The sequence below is a fragment of the Cuculus canorus genome, chromosome 14 (genome assembly GCF_017976375.1).
Source record: "Cuculus canorus isolate bCucCan1 chromosome 14, bCucCan1.pri, whole genome shotgun sequence".
In the NCBI taxonomy this organism is placed as follows: Eukaryota; Metazoa; Chordata; class Aves; order Cuculiformes; family Cuculidae; genus Cuculus; species Cuculus canorus.
In genome coordinates, this window is record NC_071414.1 from 7,558,842 (window position 1) to 7,583,712 (window position 24,871).

Consider the following 24,871-nt stretch of genomic DNA (forward strand, 5'->3'; position numbering starts at 1 on the left):
AGATTATGGAAATGCATAAAACCCATGGAAAATGAACTAGGATAACATGAAGAGAGAAATAAGGTAAGTTATGATATGCATTGTGGGAATTTTGGTTTGCTGCTGTGGGGATTTTTCTGTGCTAGAAGAAATTATACTAGGAGAAATTTGTGCTCAGTGGCACCTGCAGTTATCTATGTTTAGTCCGCATTAAATTTAGATGGAGTGACGTTCTATAGATTCTTCAGTTTGAGCTCCCCAAAATGGGAGTTTTGTTTATTTCAGATAGACGTAGGAACTTTGTCTGAGGAACTCTTGAACTATTTACAAGGGAGAAGCTGATTTTAAGAGGCTTTGGTCAAAATAACAAAATTAAGTCTACGAATGGATATCAACCTTTACTAAGCCTCTGAACAATCTTTAGCAGAATGTAATCTCTAGTTTTCTGTTATTATTCTGCCTTGGGACTCCAGATTAGGGGTCAGGGATTTACTTGCCTAGCGCTTCTTTTCTGTATGCCAGAAGGATTCTAGTTGTCTTGACAGAGAGCTTTCAACCTTGTAACTACTGATTGCAGGAACGGCTAGGATGAATCCAGGGCCAAGAATGTTAGGGTATATAAAGTGTGATCAAGCAAATACAGCAGAAGGAAGTTCAGCTCAATGTGATCTGTGCAGTACTTGGTTCTCTCATTGCTCTGTGGCAGAGAGGCTTCTCTGAGTTTAGCACAATTCTGTATCTGTGAATCTGTGATCCTGGATGGATTTTTTAGAAAATATTAAACCTTTTTGCTGAAAGTGTTGCTCCAATAACAAGCATCTAACTTGCTGCTTGACCAAAAATTTCTGATTGATGATCTTGCGAGAAAGTTGTCAACTGGATTAATTTATCGCAGCCAGTGAAATAAAAAGCAATCAATAACAAAAGGTAAAATAAATTACTAGTAATAGGTGTATCTGATCGTTTAAATGAAGCATACCGTATGCATTATTATGGCTAACAGCATGTGAAATGCACTTCAGATATGACATTGCTGCTAGTTTACTAAATTATAAAGCATAGCAGAGTGAACAAGGCAACATAAGTGGACGTTATTTAATCTAAGAATCTTTATTTAAAAAAAAGAAAGGTTTTGCATGTATTACTTCGTGTTAGTTGTGACTGCAGATTTCCTAATTTTTAAGTTGTGTTTCTCTCTTGTTCATCAGAGGACCTCTTGACCTCCTGCTGACTTCAGCTGTGTTCAGAGCGCAGTGGCAAAGCTAGAACAATTCCTCCCTGCGAGCTCTGGGTCGCTACCCTAAAGGCAGTATGAAAGTCACAAGAATATCCAGTTCCTGTTGATTGCTATCCAGGGCAGAAACAGAATTTGCAAGACCGTTACTGTTCTTAAATTGTCTTCTTTACCTTCCCAGCCTGACAGTTGGGTTTATTAGTGTCCCATGCCTGGCTGGAATGCCAATCATTCTAATACTTTAAGCAGGAAATTATATTCTGCTGAAAGGTAATAAGACTTCTGGCAATATAAAGAGAACCTGCCTAGAGAATGCTCTTCAAACAGCGACTAGAGATTAAACTATATGTGAAGTGATTAGGTGTTCTTAACGAGTGATTAGTCAGTAGCAAAAATGACCTATGGTGAGGATCCCAGACGGATCCTACAGAGGGATTCCAGTCGTTGAAAAACTGGGGCTTCTAATCTATTCCAGAATTTTAATCTGTTCCACAGGCAAGCTCAGGTTACTAGAAAATATCTTTGGAAGATAATGTCTTTCATCACCTGTGGTTGTGACAAGAAGGGTATCAATTTGTTTTGGTCTTTCTCTGGTGTTTCTTCTTTCTCTGTTAGTTGATTTTTACTTGTGATCCTTCTTTGCTCCAGTGATTATTCTGGACCTACATGCGGCAGCTTTGCTGAGCTGCAGGAAACTAGCTACAGACTAGATGGAACCTGTATAGCAAGACATCAGTTGATTTAAAGTATAGTCTTTCTTGGAAACTTTTGTTAAGTTGTGGGAGGAAGAGCAGAATTTCTTAGGTTTGTCTCTGAGGAGAGACAGGGCCACTTCACCTCCAGTGTGAGAGCATGCTCTTCTCAATAAAAGGAGCTCATCTTTAAAAGAGATTGAAAGAAGTTGCCAGAAGAAGCTTGACAAACCAAGTATGTGTGCCAGTATTTTCGTCTGCTGCAAGGAAACACAAGGAAACAAAGCAACACAGGATGGTTTTTACCATTAACAAATCAAATTCAGGATGCGAAGGTAGAATAATTCTAAAAGCTTTTGTTACACTTAATGGAAAACATAATGTGTCAGGCCGTTTAGAAGTGGATAGTTCAAGTTGGCTATTCTTTCCAGTTCTGTGTCTCATGGCCGAAAACCTTCCACATTCTCAATCAGGCAGAGATTCAGATTTCTCTTTTGTAGTTGGGTTTTTTTTTTTCCATTTTTGATCAGGATATATCTGGGATGTCTGTGTTCTTTCAGTGTCTTAAAAAAAAAAAAAAGTCAAAATAACTAGAAGGAGAAGTAAAGTTGAAATAAAATGCTTCAAAAAGCATTTCAATATATCCTTTTGTCGTGTCAAACTTCCTTTTCTACACGAGTCAGAATCTGCTTACTTATATCTATTGAAAATGGAGAAATTGCCTCTCAAAATAGATGTTTTGTATAGTTTTTGGTTGTTTTTGCTTTTTCAGTAAATGTCTTCTGCTTCTAAGAATGGCTGCAAATAGGCTTGCAGACATTACCGGAGTACAGACCGTAGTTTGGAGCATGAACGTGTTGGCAGAGTAAACAGTCCTTAAAAAAGAGGACTTTTTGGGTAGACTTTTTTTTTTTATAAGAATTGTAGTTCTAAAAGCAACTAACAGTCCCTAGAGTTACACTGAAACCAACAATATTTTATTTGTGGTGAAATTTTCTAAGCTACCACTTGTACTTGAGAACTATTAGATTTCAGGATAATTCTTCCTCTTTTCATTCTTCAGCATGGGTAACAATGTTTATCTGTACAAATCAGTGCAATGTTCTTAAAATATAAGAAGAGATCTAACCTCAGCCGTATAACCTCGTTTCAAGGGGAAAAGGTAGGCTTTCAGGTATTTGCAGGCAGCTCTTGCAAGCATAAATTACAGGAGAAGGCTCTTCTCTTTGAAATTATTCTATCTGAAAATGTAATGAGCAGGAGATGGGAGTTGATGCCATTGGCTGCTCTTGAGTCAGCATTGTGTCAGTGAGTCAATTCATTAACCTCTTCCAGCTGAGGGGAAAGGTCTTTCTGACTCCCATATAGAGATGGCTCTTTGTCACATTGGCAGAGATTTGGGTTTACAGCAGTTTTACGTTGAAAATACTACCCTGAGTTGCACAAAATTAATCTAGTTGAGAACAGGATGAGAAGAGAATTGGGCTGTTTCTTAACACTGAGTGTGTAGATGGAAGTGAATTTAATGTGCAAGCCTGACTCAGATCAGTAAATGCCTCTAACTTCCTTCGAAGACCATATGGTTTTATATAAAGTAAATTCATCAACATTATGCCATTTGTAGATTTTGAAGACAATGTAGGCCTCAATATCATCAGAGCTTTAATTACTTCACTGAGCATGATGCTTAGTGGCATTTCTGGTTAAAGTCCTAATTAGCCTTCTCTATCTAATGAGCATGTGAAGGTTTGGCTTGTGGCTTATTATCTTACTCATTATTATCAATGATAGGACAACTGTATAAAGCCTCGAGTTTTACTCTGTGATATAATTATTTATGAAAAGGCCTTGACCCAGAAATGGAAATAATGATAATTTCATTTAATCTTTTCATGGCTTATGCATTTTTTTGCAGTGAAACAGATGCCTATAGGACACTAATTACCGAGATGGGAACTGCAATACACTACCAGACAGGGTTATTAAAAGTATATGAACCTGGTTACATTTGGTCATAACCTTGGCACAGTAAATTTTTTCTGAATGGATGTGCTCATCGTGCATTTGACTTCATTGCATGCGTATTTTACAAGCGTGTTTATTGCTCAGTTTTAACAGCTTACCAAGATTGGCAAGATGACTACTTAAAGCTGCTGTTTAGTACATCTAATTGGGGTTACTGTGCTGTTTCTGCATTAATAAGGGCATAGAGCCTACTCAATACCAGGTATGCCTCACAGGTGTTTGTTTAAAGGTTAGCACAAAGTCAGTTGTCGGATTTACACCACTTAGAGGATTTGGTAGTTTTTTCCTGCTTTTTGTGCACTGCTTGAGAATGTCTCTGCTGGGTAACTGGCTGTGTTCCCCCATCTGTTCTGTCACATGACATCCTTAGTAGGTGTGAAACGGGAGTTTTCTTCTTTAATTTCATTATCAGCTGATTTATTTGTTGTTGAAATGGGCTTGGGAGAAGCAAAACTGTTTAATGAGACACGACTGTTCTTTATGAGAAAGACTGTGTAGGGACAACTTTGTCGTTCGTTCAAGTTTGTATAAAGTTGTAGAGAAGTCATGAATGTATTTTTGTGCTGTCAACGGGGAGAGTGGTGAAATGGCCTTTTTATATGCTATGACTAAGCTGGAGAGCTGCTTTTACCTCATTTCTTCCTTCGCTGTCTTAAGTGTGAACGGTATTTGCAGCATTCTGAAATCTGAGAGTCGTTGCTAACTGTTTCTTTCTGGTGCACAGACAATAGCTTTGTGCTCTGGGAGATGAGGCAGCAGGTCGCCGTGCAGAGTGAAACAGAAGCCAGTAATATGCGAATGAAGTAATTTTTTTCCATTCTATTCCCAGTGAGGCAGTGATCTTGTCCCATCAGTGTCACCTGGATTTGCGGTGAAGGAAGAGCTCTAAATTTCACTGTAGATATATTTGAATGATGCCTGGGGACTTACATTTGGAAATCGATGAATAATACAGCACAGGTAGCATTTAATGATTTCTCTTGTCAGCTGCCGTCCAATAATTTAACATCTTGAAATCTGACTTATATTTTGGTTTTGCACTGTTTGCAAGACAAGGAGGTAACAAATAAATGGATGGAGAGTTGTTCTGATTTTATCTTGGGTAACTCTGAGTGCTATTTCACTGGCTTAAAACAGTGCTGATGGATCACTTCGGTCACTGAGTGCATGTGGAGAATAAAATGGAAAGCAGGAAGCTAAGAACCAAACCCAAGAGTACACAGATAAAAACACTGTTGCCGTATGCCATTATTTTTTTTTCTTGGCTCTTAGCTTTTCTAGGAAAGTACAGCAGAACTTATGAAGCCAAACATTCTTACAGCTACTCTGGTTCCTCAAAAAGAAAGGGACCTTGACAGCGTAAGGCAAAATTGTCTCCTCAAGACTTGGAACCTCTCTTTTATGTGAAATGCATTTGACGTATTAAATCAAACGCAGTGTATATGGTACCATGATAATGTAATTTTAGCACAGATGTCATGAGGAATTACACCATTCCCCAACGGTGATGGTTTGATCACTCCCTCTAGGATAACCTTTTGTATCCAATTACTGATGCCTGCTGCCCTGATGCTCACATAAACCACCTATCTCTTTTTTTCTGGCAGTTACTCGAAGCTATCTATATAGCAAGCTCATACTTCTTTTCGCCATGGCATTCTACAGTCTCTTGTACAAATGCCTTTCTTTAGTTGCTGAACTGAAGCACAATGTGACTTCGGTCACTAGAGTTATAGTTTTCGTTTTCAACAGTATTTAAAAAACCAATACAGAAAGTTAATGGAAGAGATTATTAGGCTTTTTATTTCTTCATAAACCCAAGTCACAGTAAAAGGAATGCTTTAGATATAACATTTTTATCCTTATCCATTAATAATGTCAGTAGTAGTGTTTTAAATTCTGTTTTTATGAGTGGAATATCATGACTTTTTAAGTAAAGAAATTACTTCATTATTTAAGATACGATCTCCTCTTTCCTCACACTTCTCTTTTGTGGTTTGCTGTTATTGATTGGCTTTTTTATATGTTATAAATGTACATAGCTTAGTTAAGCAATTCCTTATAGCAAAGCCGGTAACTAGTAACTAGCGAAGATGCTGAATGTAGGACATTTTTAGTTATGGAAAAAAGCCCACTCGTGACAAAATGGAGCCATGCCATGTAGTTCTGAGAGCTTAAATAGGCAATTGTGAATGTGGATACTACTTATTCAATATTCTGATGGAAATGGAAACTTAATTTCTCATGTTTATTTTTTGCTAGTAATTGGACATCTCTGGGTTTGTTAGTATTAATAAAGTAAAAGATGTAGTGGAAAAGAAATTGGGATTTCTTTCAAGCTTTAGCTGTTTTAAAGTATTTGTGCTGTTAATTCCTGGCTTTATATTTGAAGGTGTATAAGACTGAATCAAATACTAGTATGCTCACAGCCCAGGCTGGATCCTCAAGTGGGAGTAGGCTGTTGAAAACTACCTTAATTATCTAAAAAAGAGAATACATAGCTGTCCCAGAAACAAAGATAGTTCCTGCATGACATGAAGGATTGAGTGGAAATCAACTATTCTTTTTGGTGTGTTTCTAGGGTGTTACACTGATTAGTAGTGTCTGCTGAAACATGTTACTGAAATATATGCTGTGGAATATTCTGTTAAAATAGTGTTTGAATTTGCAGGATCTTCCTTGAATGTAGCTACGTGGTTTTCCCCTTCTAACTCTGTAAACTGAATAAAAATAATATTGTGTTGTATTTTGCTAACACTATGTGAGTTGTTGCAGATGATAGCACACCTTTTTATTTGCAAGATAGTTACAATAATTAGTTATTTGAAAACTAGATATAATCTTTGTGTCCTTGTTTTAGAAGCTGAAAAAGGAGACCAACAGGAGCAATAGCGCTTATGAGGCAATTTTTTCTCCCCTAGGTTGAATGGAGTTCAGTATGAGTTACAAAATTATTAGGCATGAAAAGAGGAGGGGAAAAGCAAGCAGACTGAAGATGATAACAAAGTCCTTTTTTCATTTGAAATCTGAACTAAAACCAAGAGCTATGTCATGTAACACTTTTTCTTCCTTAGCTTTTCCTATAATAAATACAACTTGGAAACTGACAATTGTGGTTTCTGAATAAAGCAACTGAAGTGAACAGCTGTGACGCAACATGTTACAACGGATGAAGGTCACTTCTGTTTATCCACAGCTTTGGTGAGACAGTGCCTCTGAGTTGAAAATATGAAGTATCTATAATCTATTACTTCTGTAATTAGGATCACAGTATAGTTCAGGTACTTTACATACATTTTCACAGAATCACAGAATCACAAGGTTGGAAAGGACCCATTGGATCATCGAGTCCAACCATTCCTAACACTCCCTAAACCATGTCCCTAAGCACTTCATCCACCCGTTAATTTTAATTTGTGCAATAGTATATACCATTCGGATGGTTACATATCTTTCCATTTACAATGGCATTACTGAGGAGGTGGAAGATACATGTTGATAGTCTAATTTTACTTGGCAGAGGTAAAATGGGAGTTATAAATTGTCCCACAGAATGGATTAAACTGTTGTATGCATTTCAAATTTTCTTTTCGTGGAGTAAGTATTGATCCTGTTATGAATGTTCTGTCAGCTTTTAGCACCTCACTCTAGCAGTTTTCTGTAGAGTTTATTAAAATTATAGTTTTAAGAAGGCAGTAGTTTTAAGAAGGAACAGCTGTAACATAGACCTCAATACTTTATTAGAAATGTGAATGCTTTTTGAGTCTCATAATGTCTCATAATCTGGTGTAGAATTCTGAGGAAGACTTTTAAGTCATAGCATTGTAAATTTAGAAATGTCATCTTGATTTTAAAATAGAACATGTTAGAGAATGTAATATATTTAGTTTTCTACCCCTGTAAAAACTGAAAAGGAGACATTTCAATTTTGGACTGGATAGTTCTAATTATTAGGTGTAGAGATTTGAAACACAGTCCCCGCCTCTGTTAATGTTTTATAATTTTTTTCAGAATTAAGACATATCAGATGATCAGTGAATCCAAGAATAATCTGCATTAAAGCTGAGTCAGTGATCAAAACCGTAGTGGTTTGACTTCAGTCTTACTCGGTATGATTTAACCACCACACTGGTAGACTTTTCGGCATACACCAAATCTGCACTTGTGGGTAGGATCAGAATCAAAATCTTTCTGGGGATTTAGCATTTTTTTCACTTTACACATCTCTCTTGGTTTCCAGTCATTGTACTTACAGTGCTAGTTGCAGATCACGTGCAGAACAGCATTAAATCACGTGTTCTACAAGTGTCATATGAAAAGTAGCCTCTTCTGGAAACCAAGAATATGGCAAGAAAATTATGGCAGTACAGCAGGGGATGGAGACAAATATGGCTATGCTTGGAGCAATTGTATAGCACACAGAGTTTAAAGAAGGAACAGAAGAAAGTCACAAATAGATCACTGGTACCTTTTTCAAAAGGTCAAGACAAACTGTCTCACCAGAATATATAAAAAGGGCAGTCTTGTAGGAAGCTGATTGCTATTAATCGAGAGTTACATGTGAAAATATATAATTATTATTTTGCATTTTTTGCCTTATGAACTTTGCTAGCATCCCCAACCAAATGAGCTCAAGGCAATTAAAAACCACTGCATTTAATTTTCCTAAAAATAGCAACTGATCTCATAGATTTCCTTAAGTGGGAGGAGAAACAGGATAGAAATATATATGTGGATGAGATACTTTGGTATGATTGTTTTTCCAAATGCTAAAAACAGACTTCGGGTTTTTTATATTTATTTTTTCCAACCAAACTGAAAACAAAAAAATAAGAAGTGTTCCTTTCCTAAGTCTTAATGACTGGTTCCCCCGGTTTTATTTCTTGTAACCTCCTTCAGAAAGTTGTCTGGTCTCCCTCTAGTCCCCTAAGTGTTTTTCCTCGCGCTTTTGGCTGGCAAACAGCAGCAGATGCCATGGTAGCTTAGGAGCTGCTCGTGGTTGACTGATCCTCTGATTAATGCCCCTTAGCTGATGAGTGAAATGAACAGAACAGCTAAAATTTGAATTCCTCCTGCTCTCCTCCATCATGACACTAATTGGTTGCAGTTCTCTATTCAGTCATTAGAGTTCATAAAGTTGAAAGTTAAGTTTGTAAAAGCTTAACTTCATGAAATTTGTTTGAAATGGTCCAGTGATTTGAAAAGCTGTTGCAGGGAGAATGAAGGACTGACAAATGATGATGGACAAACCGGGAGTGTGACATTTATGTTTTGGGTTTTTTAGGAAAACAGCAGAAAGCAATGATAAAATAGTAAGTACTTTCTAGTCTGTTATGTGATCTGTGAAATAGCATAACCATAATGGAAATAATGACCTTAAATTTGGACGTCATTTTGAAATACTCAAATTCTTATATCTCTGTAAGTACCTAGTTTTAACTTGGTTTTTTTTAGCCATTGTGCGTCCTTATTAAATCAGAGATTTAATTTAGAAGGATGTTTTTGAGTAATATAGAAGTAAAAAAGTTAAGATTTATCTTACTGCTATATTTCAGTGCTTTAAACAATCACTTTTAAGAACATAATCTGTCTGGAGATCTCCTGCTGAGAATATTGAAGCTGAATGGCAGTTGCTTGCAAAACCCTGGAGATATGCAACTCTTACAAATTATATACAAATATAATGTCTAACACACAAAAGCACACTTATTGCACAGAAAATGATACAGGTTTTCAGAGCATATCTAAGATGGGATCTTGAGAAATCTTATCTGACCATTAAGCTCTTTACATCCAACTGGCATATATAATCAAAATTTAGTGCATGAGAAGGGTATTCAGTGCTGCTGATTTATGAGATCTTGATCTGGAAGTTATTTTTAAAATAATGAATATTAACTTCAGTGACAAGAGGATGCTAAAATCACATATCACTAAAGCTTGGAAGAAATAGCATGGGCTGATGGTTGGATTGTACAGCTGAAAATGATAGTTCTCCCATGAGTTTCCTAGTGGTTAAATATTTGCTAGGTCTGTTGTTTCTGACATTTCTGTGATATAGATAAGGAAGAATTCTGCTGAAATCAGTGGGCTTGCACCAGGAGAAAGTGGAAGTGAATTGGGTTTGTTGTTTTCTGTGTTGAAATTGTTCCACTGATTTTAATTGCTAGATGCTCCCTGCATGAAGTGCAGCCAGGTGTTATGGAAACATTATGGGGCCCCTTTTGCAATAGTGTTATTTTAAAATTTCCTACATATATAAAAAAAACATATTAGGTGAGTAGAAGCTTACAGTGTAAAGATATTGATTTTTATTTAAGAGCCTTAAAGAGTTTTCAGACATGAAAGCCCCAAACCAGCATGCAATATGCAAGATCCCAAGTAGTCACACAATAAATACAACTAAGTTGAATGCCTTCCTCTGTTCTTAATAAACTTGAGCAGGGGCTAGAACCAGATGATCTCCCATGGTCCAGTCAGTTCTAAATTATCTAGTGATTCTGATTTTAAACTTCAGTGAAACCTAATCCCTGTTATATCTCACTTTATTAATAGAAGCCGAAGTGCTCTGCATTGGGAGAAAGGATAGTGGCACTTGAAATGAAGAAATGAAGGGTATCTGAAAGTATCGTACACCTTGGAAGTCATTAGGAAAAATTATGATCAAGGCAATTGGGACTGCTTCAGAGAACGAGGAAAAGCTGACCTGGCATTAGCCGCAAAGAACATTATAGCGGCTAAAGTGATTTTTGTAACATTGCAAAATGTAGACAGCTGTACAGATAGAAACTTTCCTATATGGTCATGGAGTAGTGTAGGTCAGAATAAGCCAATGTAGCAGAAGTGTGTCTGTCACACATGACTGAGTGATGCAGTGTGAGGATTTAAGAGTACCAGTTCTCCTGTTTTTTTGTCACAAACGCCAAAGACATTACACTTTCAAATCATGAAACTTTCAAAGGTTAAATATCTGCAAAAAACAAAGCACGTATCATTGGTTAGATTGCTGCAGTGAGCACAGATTAATACTGTCAGTAAAACTGAAGTGATGATAATTGGAGTACTGAAGACTGTTTACTTTAATATTCACTCTGCCAAACACCAAAGCACTTGATTTACATCTGCTGCATATAGAGCACTTGATGAAGTACCTAAAGAAGAACATATAAATGTTGCAGTTTGGGAGTTTGGAAGTTAGGAAGTTGGAAGACTACAGAAAATGATCTTTAGACATTTTCTGACACCTTCTAGTGACAAAATATAGGTGAACTTCAACTCCAGATGTAGTGCTGGAAGGAGGCAATTGCATATACTAGCCGGGAATATTGGTGCAAGGACAGGTAGAAGTGACACTGGGGACTTTGAAACTGTCAGAGTCCTAAAATTGATTTGACTTTGTAAGGAAACAACTGAACACAGCAGGGGTCATCGACCCAGGATGTAGGAAAGAAGACCATTGGGCTAGGGTTCATAATCAATTGTCAACCCAGTATAAATATATTAGCTTTCCAGAATAAGTATATTCAGCATTTTTGTGGCAAGACAGATAGTAATGCAGTTGCTGACTTAGTATTTAAGTATTAAGTAGTAACTTAACTGCTGATTTATCATTAATGTATTTAGTGAATTGCTGATTTAACATTTAGAAGGCCGTAGGATAAACAATACAGTACTGTTGCAGTTAAGGGAGAGTGTGAGTGAAGTGACTGATTCTCTCTGGGTCAGTTTTAGGAGGCAACTTCCTGGTAGTGTAGCTGCAGGACAAGGACAGAGTGATCGGTTATCTTTGGGTTGATTTGAACTGGCTGTCAGTGGGGATGAACAACAGTCTGTCAGTGCACAATTGGAAGTATGAAAGGGCAGAGGTCATAGAAAGCCAGAGATGTGAAGGTAACTGAAACACTAAGAATTGTGAGCTGCAAAAGATGCTGCAGAGCTGATGATCTTAGAACCTGACAATTGACTTCTGTGGAGGTGAACAGCATTTTTTGTGCCACCTACGCACAGGCAAAACACTGCTGAACCCCTGTGCTGTGCGAGTGGTATGCATAGACCAGCAGAGGAGTCTCAAACACTTGTGAACTGGGAGATGTCAAGGATTGGGAACTTTTGTCATGGTCATAACACTATTTCTGTAATAGTCATTGTACCTGTATGCTGCTAAGTTTATCTTAATAATACACGACTCAGTATAGACAAGCCTAACTCACAAAATAGTGTGCTATTGCTGGACTTGAGTTATCACGGTTATATGTTATAAAGTATAGGGTATAAGCTATGGAAGGTCTGCTATCCCTGTAGCTCGAGCAGTTACAGCATCTCTTTACACTCTAGTGCTGCTCACATTTTTGCTTTCCAACTTATATCATAGAAATTGATTAGAATGGATTCAGAAGCAACTGCAGGTCAGAAGAAGACTAGGAGCAAAAGATTTAATGAACTGAATTCATTTCCATTTCCAAGCAAAAATGAATTTTGTTAATGATAACACATATAAGCAGAATAATGTTCTAGTCGTTGATGACTTTTCAATCTAGCAGAGAAAGGAGGCATAAAATGTTCTGGCAATCATAACATGACAACAGGTATACTTGGAATGCAACCCAGGACCACATTCGTAGTTCTTTCACTAGGTAACATAGCCATGGGAAACATCTACCTAAGGATATGGTAAATAATTTGCTATTATCCAGACCCAGAAAAAAACCATAATTTAATCTAATCTAGAAAAATATAGCGGTCAAGTTCATTCAAAAGGTGAGTAAAGATAATTTCGAATTAAAATGTAGTAACATAATATGCCGCAGATATTGCTTATTTCTGAAGTACAGTAGCATTGCATGGTTTTTATTTTCCCCTGGAGTCAGCTCAGTTAATCATTACTGTTGCTAAATCTGATGTGTTTGCTACATTGCTATGGAAAATGGAAAGATTTGGTACGACAGTGATGAATACTATAGTTATTGAGATTTTTTTTTTTATTTGATAGGTGGTAGGTGTTTTATTTTATTTGCTTTTGGGGCTGCACTTGTCAGATTCCTACTCCATTGAAGAAAAGATGCTTCTGTCTACCATTTTCTAATGTCACTAAATAATGTAGAGAAGACAGGCTAAGTCTGTGCTGAGATGAGAAGATTAGATTAGATGATGCCTTGTGCTTTCCAAAAAGGACAATTCTTGCTTCTAATTTTATCTTTGTCTAGACTGTGCTTCCAATGGCAACAGATTAGCATTGAAACACTTTTCAGCAGGAGCTGGGAAGAAATTATTTGAAGTGGAGTTATCAGACACAGTGCCTTGAAGAGAAAAGGAGAGGTCTGGCACGTGTTTTCTTGGAATCCTTCTTGAAATTTCCAGTTATGAGTTTATTGTCTGAGAAAGAGCAAGATGTCCCAGATTGTGAAAATGCAGAATTTTTAAATTCTTCCTCCCCAGGAATTAGACATTGATTTGTTTTGGAATTTGCATTTGTGTTAGGTGGAAAAATAAATTCCAGAAGCACCGATGCTGACATATTACAAAAGAAAGGCTTAGCTGCATCATTGTTTATGCTTTGTTTTTGTCTTGGCTAGAGGTCAGGCAAAACACCATTTCCTAGGAAAACCTCAGCTTTTTTCAATCACTGTGACAGTTTTTACTAAGGAAAGAAACAACAGGTAATCTGTTTCATTTCAGGTGGCACAAAATCAGGAACCAGTAAAACTGATGAGAGAGATCACCAGGGTTGGTGGCACATTCTGCTTGAACGATATGAGTAGCTGATAAGGGTGTATGCCTTCAGTAAACTTCTCTGAATGTCAGGCATAAAAGTGACGCACTGTTCCAACTATACAAAACAGCAGATCAGTAAATTAGTAAGAAAAAATTTAGAATCCTAAAAACAGAAAGAAGGAAATGGCACAGACACAGCTGAGCGTGTGGCACAGGACAATGAGACCAATGTTTTCCCTACAGTTTTTCAAAAACCAATTTTTGCAAAATTCACTGCAGATAATAATTTAGTCCTTGACAGGCAAAAAAAGCCAAAAAAGTTTGTATTTCTGCAGGAACATGGAACAAAGTTTTGTCAATGTGAAGAAAATGAGAAAAAGAGGCTCAAAAGCCAAGGGAGGAGAGGGCTGGCCAGCCTGGGTGAAACTAGAACACACCACAAAATTATATGCCTCTTTTAAGGAGGTGTTATAGAAAATGTTTCCCAGTTTTTATTCTTATAAGGGTTTAATTAATTTCCATTATGTTTGTTATTTGTATCCTTTTTAAAATTTGTTTTCTGAATATGAAGCCATATTTTTGCTGATATCATAATTACTTATCATGTACAATACAGACAAATGAGCAGTTCAGTAGTACAGCTACAAAAGACTTCTTGAGCAATAGAACAAAGTAAACGTTACTCTGGTACATAAAAATCAGGAGTTGTCACTGTAATTAAACTTCCTTTTGAAATAGGTTTGACCCACTGATGCACTGAGTCAGAAACCGAACATCCAGCATGAAGGAGTGTATGCCCTTTGCATGCTGTAAAAAGGTTTTCCCCCTCATTTTTGCTACTATGTTAAAGAAGTAGAAGCAAATTAACAGTTCTAGACGTGCAATATGAATCTGATCAATTTTCCCATATCTTCATGTACACTTTCACTTGAGTTGTGTGTGCTGTTGCAGATTGCCTCCTTCCTTTAGGTGATTTTTTTTTTTTCCAAAGGTTTTATAGCTAATCCTTGTTTATCAGAAGAAAACATCTTCGACCACAACTTATTTAGGCTTTCATCCTTTGAGATGCATCACCCATATTCCGAAAAACAGAAAATCAATATGTAATATGTGAAAGATTTGCTTGTGGTAAAAGGTTAAGAAAAAGAATTTTTCTCCTGGCTAGTGACACAAACATTTGGAGGTGAGATATTTTTCAAGGCGTTTTGTGTCACACTTGAAGTCACATTGTTTGCTGTAATAATCAATAAAGACCACAATGATGATAATTTTATTCTGTTAATATATTACTGACAAATCTTCCTTTGGCTGCTACAGGGTTGGTTACCTGTGGTTACCAAACAGAATGTAACTGCAAGCGTTTTCTATTTCAATCTAAAATTAAAAGGTTGAAAGCACTTTTTAGTCTAAAGTAGAAAGATATAATGCATTTTTTCCAACTGATAAGACTGCAGAAATATGTAAGTTGGAAATTTTGCTTTAAGCAAAAAGTAATCTCACAGCTATTTCTAATTTATTTTCAAGTTTTTTCTACCTGTGAGAAACCTTCTGTCAAGCATCTACTGTGCCTGAGAAACTTCGGTTCTCAGAAGTTTGCTGTGAGAATTGAGGTGCATACTAATTGTGGAACAGATCATAAGAAAGGTCGTTCAAGCGTAGGGAACACCCATCAGCTTCAAAATGGCCTGAGCGTTTTAAGCAGTGCTGCAAGGTGAATGATGTAGTGGCAATGTTTTCACATTTGTGGAGAGAGAGAGGAATTCTGCAGAAAGCTTTGCTGTGTTCTACAGAAAAGGATCTCAAAAACCTCTCCTTAGAACTTTATGGGTTTTAGTGTTCATTAGTTCATTCTTAGACTTGCACACATTTTGCGCAATGGAAATCCAAGTTAATTAAACTTTTATGATTTTTTTTTAAGCTGTTTAACTGGAAGCTGTTTAGTGCTCTAAGTTATGGGGGTTAATATAACACTGTTTGTCTGGCATTGGCTGTTAAAGCCATAATAATGTGTCTTTTGGTTCTACAAGTATGAAAAAGTACATATATTAGGAATTAATTTGATGTTGCTTTCTTATTGAAGAATGGGTGATACATAATTATTGATGAATAGTCCACTGAGAAAGCATGTATTTTTTCTTTGCAATATCCAGTGCTTTCTAGTATAGTTTAATTAAATCTCTTATATTAAGATGTCATCTCTGTAAAGTAATTGATCTTTACAAATCGTTCAAGGCATTTTTCATAGAATAGTTTGGGTCAGAAAGGACCTTTAAAGGTCATTTCTAAACCAAAAGAAACTACGCGAAGATATTAAATCATGCAGAAAATGCTGTCTGAATTATGCTTATCTGAAACAAAAAGCATTATAATTACTTTACACAGATATTTTCATACCTGTATTGTAAAAATGGAACTTTTTTTGTTTTGCTTTATTTTTTAGAGTTTTCTGAAAACAAAGTTGAGAACTAAGCTCATGGTGCTGGCTGCAGGCCATTCAGGATGGAAATGAACTTTGGAAACCTGGAATGTCTTGGCTGCAGAAGGTAAGAATTGAAGTTATTTACCAGTTTTTTTGATTCTTGTTTTTATGCTTCACTGATGGTGAAGTGTGAAGGCCCTAACCACTGCGTGTGAGAAGGGTGTTATAGTTTCACTTAGTGATGATTTACATTTTGTCAGTTAACTGACAGCTACGGAGCATTTGATCTTCATTCAACCAGCCGTAGTTTACGCTTTGAACTCTAGGTACATGTAGAAAGCCAGGCAAAGACACAGCCGAAACCTAGTGAATTTGTTAGTGTTCATGAATTAAGCTGAGGGGAAACCCGTCTATTTTCACCGTGGTTCTGAAGTGGGACATGATCCCACAGCAGTGCAGTTTAACAGAGGACAGCGTGCATTTGCTGAAAGGTCTAGCAGTTTTTTAGATTGTTACACAGATCATATAACATAAATTATAGCTTTATATATGTCATTATGTTTGCCCGGAGCCCATTAATAGGCAAACCATTAAAATGCTTCTACCCTTAACCAGATTGAACTCTTCCTGACAAATTTATTGTGAAAGTCAATGAATGACCACATTGCAGGTATCCTAACACATCACTTTCTTTTGAATATAGAAATCTATTTTGAGAGAAAATGAGAGGCAGGCTGCTGGAACAGAGGATTTTATGAAATACTGTAAGCATAAGGTAACTTTACAATAAATCTGTTTACTGTTGCTAGTGTGTTTCCATAACAGCGTTAGAAATACATATTGGGAACTAGACATGATTAAATTATAATGACTTTAATTCATTAAAATGGAAGGAATGCCATATTATGTCACATTAGGTTGCTGTAAATCTGTTGTATCATACTTTTATACCTCATTTTCAAAATACTACTTAGGACTATTTAATAACGGCAAAAATTAATCATTATGATGTATCACGTCCGACGTAGCTTTAACCTTCCTGTTTTTCTTGTATGATTTATCCACATAACCAAAGATTGGTTCTGTGAGTCTGTGTTTTTACATGGCCCTGTGAGTAGAGATGTTGAAAGAAAGACAATTACAGAATAAGAATACCACCAAGATCTCAAACAATATCACATGACAAAAATATTTCCTTTTCAACTTTAATAAAAAACAACTTGGAGAGCTGCCTGTACATGCAGGTACCACATCAGGCCCATGAAGTAGGAATATACTGAAATAGAAAAAATATCCATTTAAATGTAGGAAAGACTCTAATACAGAAGCTCAGCAAATTGTACTTTCCAATAGCACATACTGGGTTCTATTCCATACGGAATAACTACTCCTTTCACTGGATTTGGAGGTCTGCTTGTTTTACATGATATGTATAAGCAATGTAAATGTGAAGTCCCAGTTGCATGCAGAAGCACAAAGATTAAATGCCCCGTGTCTGCAGAAGGCACACTTCAGCACAGATTTAGACAGAGTATGGTAGGATGCAGACTCTCAGAATAGTGAAATAATAGGCCACAATTTAGTCCTAAGACTGCTGGGAGACTGAATGCAAGGAGAATATTGTTCCTTATCTGTAGGCTGAGATTCAATCTCATCTAGCTTCAGAGAAATATCTGCAGTACAGATATCTGCACCTTACTTAGCTAGATTTCTTTTGAACTTGCTGAAGAGAAATAGACGCTCCCAGGCTGTGATTCATCAGACCTATTTTGGTTTTGGGCTTTCTTTTGTAGGAGAAGATTAGCTGACTCTAGTGTAGCATTCTGAGTTGGGTGAAATGACAGATTTTGTCCCCTAGAGAGTAAAGATATGTCAAGCTGTGTTCTTCTGGTGGATTTTTTTTGATGGATAATTTGAGTTTAAGAGACCTGCTGCTCTCTTCCTATTTGAACTACAACTTTGAAAGTAGGCTAATCATTTGAATCTGTAATAGCAGGATTTATGAATAACCCATATTGGACAATGTTGTAGTTAAAATCTGTGAACATGAACTATTATAGCTTGTCTTCACATTAAAACTTCTCTGCTTCAACGAGAGACTATGAGACCTGGTGAAAGAGTATGAACAGAAATTATGTGGACCCCAGCAGAAGACCAAAGGTATGTTCCATACCATATGACATCATGCTCAGGGATAAAGGCCAGGCATGAGGGAGTTTAGGGAGGAAACTGACTGGCCATAGGTCTTTCCATGGGAGGCAATGTGTCACTGTCTTTACATCACTTGTTTCGGGTTTTTTTTTTTTCCTTTCTCTCTTCTTGCGCTTCTCCTTCATTTATTACTCACATTTTATTTTCACCCACAAGTTTTCTTGCTTTTATTCTTCCTTTCCTAGTCCCTTGTCCCACTCGGGGAGGGCAAACAGGTCACTGTTCTGGTGCTTGGCTGCCTAACAGTTAACCCATTTCACTCTCAAAGGTTTGCATTTTGACAAAATTATTTCCTTTTTCCACTATTGAGAGTGAAAGCTGTCATTCATAGACATAGGTGTGTGCACAGATATATAAGGTGACATTGTTAAAGGACTCAGACTTGTATTATAATCTTAAATGATGTTAAGCTTATTTTTTGTTTTACTGATCATTGGGCAATCAGAATTTTGCATTTGAATTCCTTAAAACTAGGTGTATACCATGTTTATTGCCATGAATACATTGGAACACATCGTATCTTCATGTATTTTTATTCAGTGTGTTTGGATATGACTTCAGTATATAACCAGCGTATTGATGCCCAAATCTAAATTAACTTACCTTATGATTCCTGCCAACTTCTGGATGGTTCTTATTGATTTCAGTGAACTTTGTTTTTCTCTGATAGCTTGTGCAGTAAAAAGTTATCAAGAAGAATGTATTGGTTTCAGCTTAGTGCATTGCTAGCTATTTTTTAAGATAATAGGTTAGTATTCCCTAAGGGAATACGTGTGAACGTTTTGTGAGCCTAAATACATTATGTCAAATGAAATCAAAAGACAGATGAGTGCTGAAAGTTGTTCCATTCTGTTTGGCCCTGCTATGGCCCGGGAACCGGCACGCACTAGCCCAGCACTATAGCTTCCCACCAGGTTTGTGGCTCTGTGTGCCTGATGCAAAGACCAAAGGGAAGCTGATGCAGAAGGAGCATCAGGGGATGCCTGTGTGTCTTGGCACAGCATGCCCTTCTCTGAATCCAAGCCTGTGGGCTGGGAAAAGGGAGCACTGCTCCATGCAGCTCGACAGTGATGCTGTTCCTATTAAGTCTCCATCCGTTTCTGCAGTGAAGAGGCCACTGAAATTTTTCAGAAGACATATCTGAATTCCCTAGTCTACTATTGCAAACATCAGCCCTTCTCTTTATTTTTGTTCATCTTCAAGTTTCTCCCTCACCTTTGTTTATTGTATATATAATATACTTTTTCTTTCTTATTGTATATATTTGTCTGTTTTGACCAGGCTCAAGGCTAGAATCAAGTCTTACTTTTCCTTCTCTCCAATATGTCACATAAATATATGCTGTATAGATGAATAGATGCAGCAATTCAATTGTATTTATCTTCTTTCTTTTCCTAACCAGGATAACACTGTGGTCTCCCTAGAATTTTTCTGTTTCTGAGCTGAATGTATTGGGGAAGAATGACCAAGTGCCCATGTCTATATGACACTAATTTCTGATTATTACCAGAAGTGTGAGAGCCAGAGAGATGTTTCCCGATGGGTAGACATGAGAGCTGAGAGGAGTTTAATTAAGCAGCATGGAGAAACTGTAGGAGGAGAAAATATATCTTGTGACAAATAGAAAGGGACTAAGAACCATTTGTTTATACTGGTGGTATCACCCACAGAGTATCATTGCCAACAGGGAAAAGGACCATAGTCGTGCTGAGAAGTTCCGTAAGAGGAGAGACCAAGAACACATACGTAGTATAGAGAGGAATGTTCACTTAAAACTGAGATGTTTCTGTGACCTTTAACAAAATTTTAAGACCACCTGGGATTTTTGTTTTATTTATTGTGATTCTAAGTTGGTTAAAAAAACCTGTAGGAGCAAAGAAACTCTGGGAATCTGATGTCTTGTTCGTATGAAAATATAGAGAATCATTAAAAAAGGAGGAGTTGGGAAATTAAAATAAAGGAACGATAATGCACTAAACCAATCCAGGTAAAAAGAGAATGATTATACCTGTACAAAGAGTTGCAGCATGGTAAAATTTAGCTGCTTAAGTATTTTTATTTTTTTTTAAGGACATAGTTCTGATTATCAGTACTATTTATTCTAGTCAAACATACTATGGAAAGATGCACCCAGTGAAAAATTGGAGGGTTTTTGCAGTTTCTGGCAGCTCATCATCTGTTTACTCAGTAGCATTAGTGTTAAAGATCTGAAACACATTAAGCTGTTTATGTAAATGTTTTTGTTTAGGTAGCCAAGTAGTTAAAAAATTGACCAGAACCGTGGGGAACTTACTGATCTATTCCTCATTCCTTGTCGAATAGCTAAACCTTAAGAGTCTGAAATGAAATATTTTGAAGAAGGGAAGGAAAAACCCCAAAACATTTTCAGCGGTGAAACAAGCCATTTTCTGACTGCCAGTAGATGTCCTTCTATCTCCATCTTAATGCCAGTTCTTGCTGTTCTCGTGATATTTTTCCAAGTCATACATTGCAGGTAGGAGTGAGGGGAAACATTTATGTTTCACTTTCTTCTGATTAATGCATAGGTTTATGTCTTTCTTATCATTAATGTAAGGTGTCAGAGTGTGAAATTAGAACTTTTTGATGCAACTGAGGCTGATAAGCTATTGTCTTTTAGGCACTCATCCATTAATACTGTTTTATTTATTAGTTTGTACAAGGAATTTGTATGCTTTGCACTGTGCTTAGTTTTCCTTTCTTTTTTTTCTTTACTGCTTTTTCCTTTCTGAGCAGGTTAGCTCGATTCTGCGCCTGTAGTTCTTTTCCTGTCGCTTCTCAAGATGTCAAGTCCACACACAAGAAGGGCGTTGTAACCCCCGGGGGGGGACACAAGGTCTGCTGCCCAGAGTCACACAAAAGAATGACCTGATGCCACATGGAAAGAGAGGTTTGCTATTTGTTTTCTAAATAAGCATATTGTTAACTAGAACCCAAACACAGAGCTCTGCTGACAGATGTAGCAAATGCAAAGAATTTAATTGGCAAAAAGGATATTGTCATCCTGTTAAGCTAAGCAATTTGAAATTAGCCTTTTCATTTCTGTCCACAAGTAGAGAGTACATGTCTTGAAGGTAGTGTGGGCAGACGAGCAGAACGTTGAGGTATGAGGAGACTGAACTATGCTACCTTTTTAATGCTCGCAACAGCATGTTCTAGTGCAATTAGGAGGACACCAGACAAGCAATTAATTCAACAGCTGCAGTAATTCAGGAGCCAGGATTATCCGGCTGACGATTTTAAAACTATTGAACTATTGGGTTTGCATTTGGTAGCCATCGTTTCACTTGATACTGTTCTGTCACATGAGGACCCAATGTGTTCTGTTAGCCATCGAGCTAATGCACTTCCAAGGGCATTAACCATGCTTCAGCACAGAACTTGCAATCTGTGGTCCTAGAGGAGCAGTAAGTCTAGCCCTTAATGCGTCAGAACTAAAATACCTTATTTTCTGCAGAATCAATAGCAAGCACATGAACAGATGAAAGACAGGCCTAACAGGTGAGCTTTAAGATGAGAGAATCTTAATTTGCTTTATAAAAGTAAGTATTTAAATAAGGGTGGAAAAATATCAGAACTATAAAATATAAAATCATCACAAAGATATCTTGTTTAAAGCTTTCTGTCTCACCTCTTTTCAGAGGGCTTATAATATATTATACATTACCTTTGAACCCAAAATGTTAGTCTAAATTACAGTCTTAGTATCTTGGCTTGCATCTCATCAATGCTCTTGCAGTTTATCTCATGGCAGTCAGTGAAGCATAATGAGGTGGGTGGTGGTGGCACGAATTAATCTTCCAGGTGCTCAGAAGGAATCCAGTGCTCTGTGTGTGTTCTGGGTAATATATGCAGGGAATGACAGTTACAAACTACTGGTTTGGGTCTGACTCTTCGTATTGCACTTAGGGCTCTATGATAACCCATGCTTGTTTCCTGCATGCATTAGTGCCACGCTGATATCACACCAGAACCCTTACTAGAAAGAATGTGATACAACAAAGTTGCATTTGATCTGCAGCTTGGAGTTGTGATCATAGGTAATTTTTCATCATTGTCAACTCTAATCTCAAGCAAATCGAGAGTTAAAGATAATATGAATAGGGACACAGGGTGCAGTAAAATAAGTGTTCATGCTAGTGCGTGTCTTATTAGCATGTTAATTATATTGATAGTAAAATATCACAGTGAAATGCTACTGCAGTGGCAGAAGGAGAAAAAGTAATAAATCTGTGTTCAGCAAGTAACACAAAAACAAGGAAAGGAGTGACTGATAATGTTTTTACAGGTACTGACCAGCAAAATGTCTGTCTAGTGAAGAATATCACAGTCTTAGTACTGTTTGCGTAGCGGAGAAAATCAGTTATATAAGCAAGCAAAGTAAACACTAGTGACTTCTGCCTAAAGAGGAACAAACAAATAAAGGAGCTAAATGTGATAGGGAAGTTAAAATGAACTGAAGAAAATCAAGATACTATGAATAAAAGGAAACAAGCGCTAGTCAGTTTAAATCTATCTTGTACAATTAAAGGAAGAGCATGGAAACAAATCACTTGCGACCTGACAAGGAAATAAGGAAAAGGCTCAGAAAATAGGGGTTGTGGCAAAGGTTCTAAAGGACCAAAGATGTTAGAACTCAGTTGGTTGAGCAGAGAGCAAAGCTTTTGTTGTTTTGCGGTACACATCTGTATACCTTTTGCTGAGTTCTGTGTATCTTTACTCACAGTACCAAAAATAATGAAATTGCCCTTTACCTTTTAAGTTGTGACTCACTGCACTGAAGGGTCATTGCCCAGACAGTCAGAGTATGCCTGGCAGACAGAGGATACCAAAAGGGAATAGAAATCTACATCATGTCTGTGTAAATGTAAAGATCTCAGCTTCTCAGGGGGATGCTAATAGGGATCCTTTCAATCGGTTCCAAAAGAACGTTATTCAGAATTCATACGTGGATGTTATCTGTGACTGAAAAAATCTTTAGTACCGAGTATGTCTACTCATCAGCAGGAGTGTACTGTATCCCATTGCTGCAGGGATTTAAAAAAGGCTGAAAGAGGAAAATATTGAGAGGAGCAAGGGAAGGTCTGTGAGGCGCAAAGCAAAGAAGAGGAGCCTCTTATAATTTCCTAATTCCTCTTCTTTTTCATTCACATAAATCATGCTATGCAACACCCAGTTTGTGTGCAAACTCAGGGGTAAGGGAAAGGAAGACATGCAGGTACTTTTGCTTTAATCTGTTACTTAACCCATTAAAAAAGCAGGATAAATTGGATTCACAGAAATTGCCACAGTCTGACTGTGATGGTATTGGAGCATTCTTCAGTGAAAAAATATGACAACTAGGTGCTTAAAGAGAAGATGACTGTTCAGCTGCTTTTTCACAAAACTGTGAACCCGTCAGCTCAGCAGTTGCCATCCTTTTCACATTGTACCTCCTGCATTTCCCTGTTCCCGTAAGGACCATTAGGGCAGCAATGTTAAAGATGCATCCGCTCCACATACGCATGGGTCAGCTCAGTCTGAAACACTTAAAAGGGAAGACCTGCAATTGGCCTCTTCAGAAAGCTGTTTTCCTGCAGAATCTGCTTTATTGGGGTTCCTCTTACTTCTGAGGAGGGGCCACAGGAATAGAAAGAGGCTGCTACTCCTACTTCACAAGTTTTTTGATATGCCCAATTTGTTCTCTCCTGTTCGTGTAGGAGAGCCTGCAGTGTTTCTAGACGGTAACGTATTAAAGCATCCCACTCTGTACCTTAATAATTGTCTGATGATTCTGTTAAAGGAAAAAACTGAGTTAGCACCTTCACTTGTGTTGTATCTGGATCTTTCACTGCAATAATTAGTTCACACAGACCATTTCCAAATTTGAAACAATGATGTACTGTGATTCTTTCTTTACGCTTTTGCATATTTAGGGAGGAAACATATGTCATCAGCTGTGGGTACTGTGGTGACAGAGTAGATTGCTAGAAGGGACAGATTCCTCATTCCAGTTTACTCAATGAAAGCCAAAACCAGGCACTATATCTTAACTACCACTGTTTTTGTTTGTGTGTTTCTTTTGTCTCTTCATTCAAAGATTATGTATTTGGAGTAAGTGGTCTTCTCTGATAACACTGCTTGTCTAGCAATACATTGGTGCCCAGCTTCACATGCTCTTGTGTAACTCTTTACCAAATGCACATAACTAAAAAAGGGATCTACTCATATTTAAGTGTTTTACTATTTACTTTGTTATTATTTCTTAACAAACAAAGAATTTTTGTATGTTTTTTCTGTGTTGGGTTTTAGCTTTTTATGATGCATTAGAATTATAAATTCAGTAGGCAAAAAGTACATGAGTTTGGGGGTAAGTAACTTGGTGGTATTTCAGTTAGCATTTAAATGTTGTGAAGTAAATAACTTCTGAATATTTAAATTGCTGTACTTTATTTACTGGGGATATATTAACAATAAGCAGTTGAGGCTCTGGTTTTGTTCATCTCTTAAATAATTTTAAAGCTGACTGGTAAGTTAGTTATGTTTTGCAGGATTTATACCCAAAATATATCAGTTGCAATAAACAGATTTTGAATTGCCTAT

General features: G+C 37.1%; 1 long non-coding RNA gene across 1 annotated transcript in view; it reads left to right on the top strand.

The window, feature by feature from the left end:
• The window catches only part of LOC128853569 (uncharacterized), a 255,098-nt gene that overhangs the window by 89,128 nt on the left and 141,099 nt on the right, over window positions 1–24,871 (top strand). The window contains exons 2-5 of the long non-coding RNA XR_008452162.1: window positions 16,082–16,184; window positions 16,764–16,835; window positions 18,121–18,220; window positions 21,026–21,179. This is a non-coding gene — a long non-coding RNA (uncharacterized LOC128853569). The remainder of the gene's footprint in view (window positions 1–16,081; window positions 16,185–16,763; window positions 16,836–18,120; window positions 18,221–21,025; window positions 21,180–24,871) is intronic.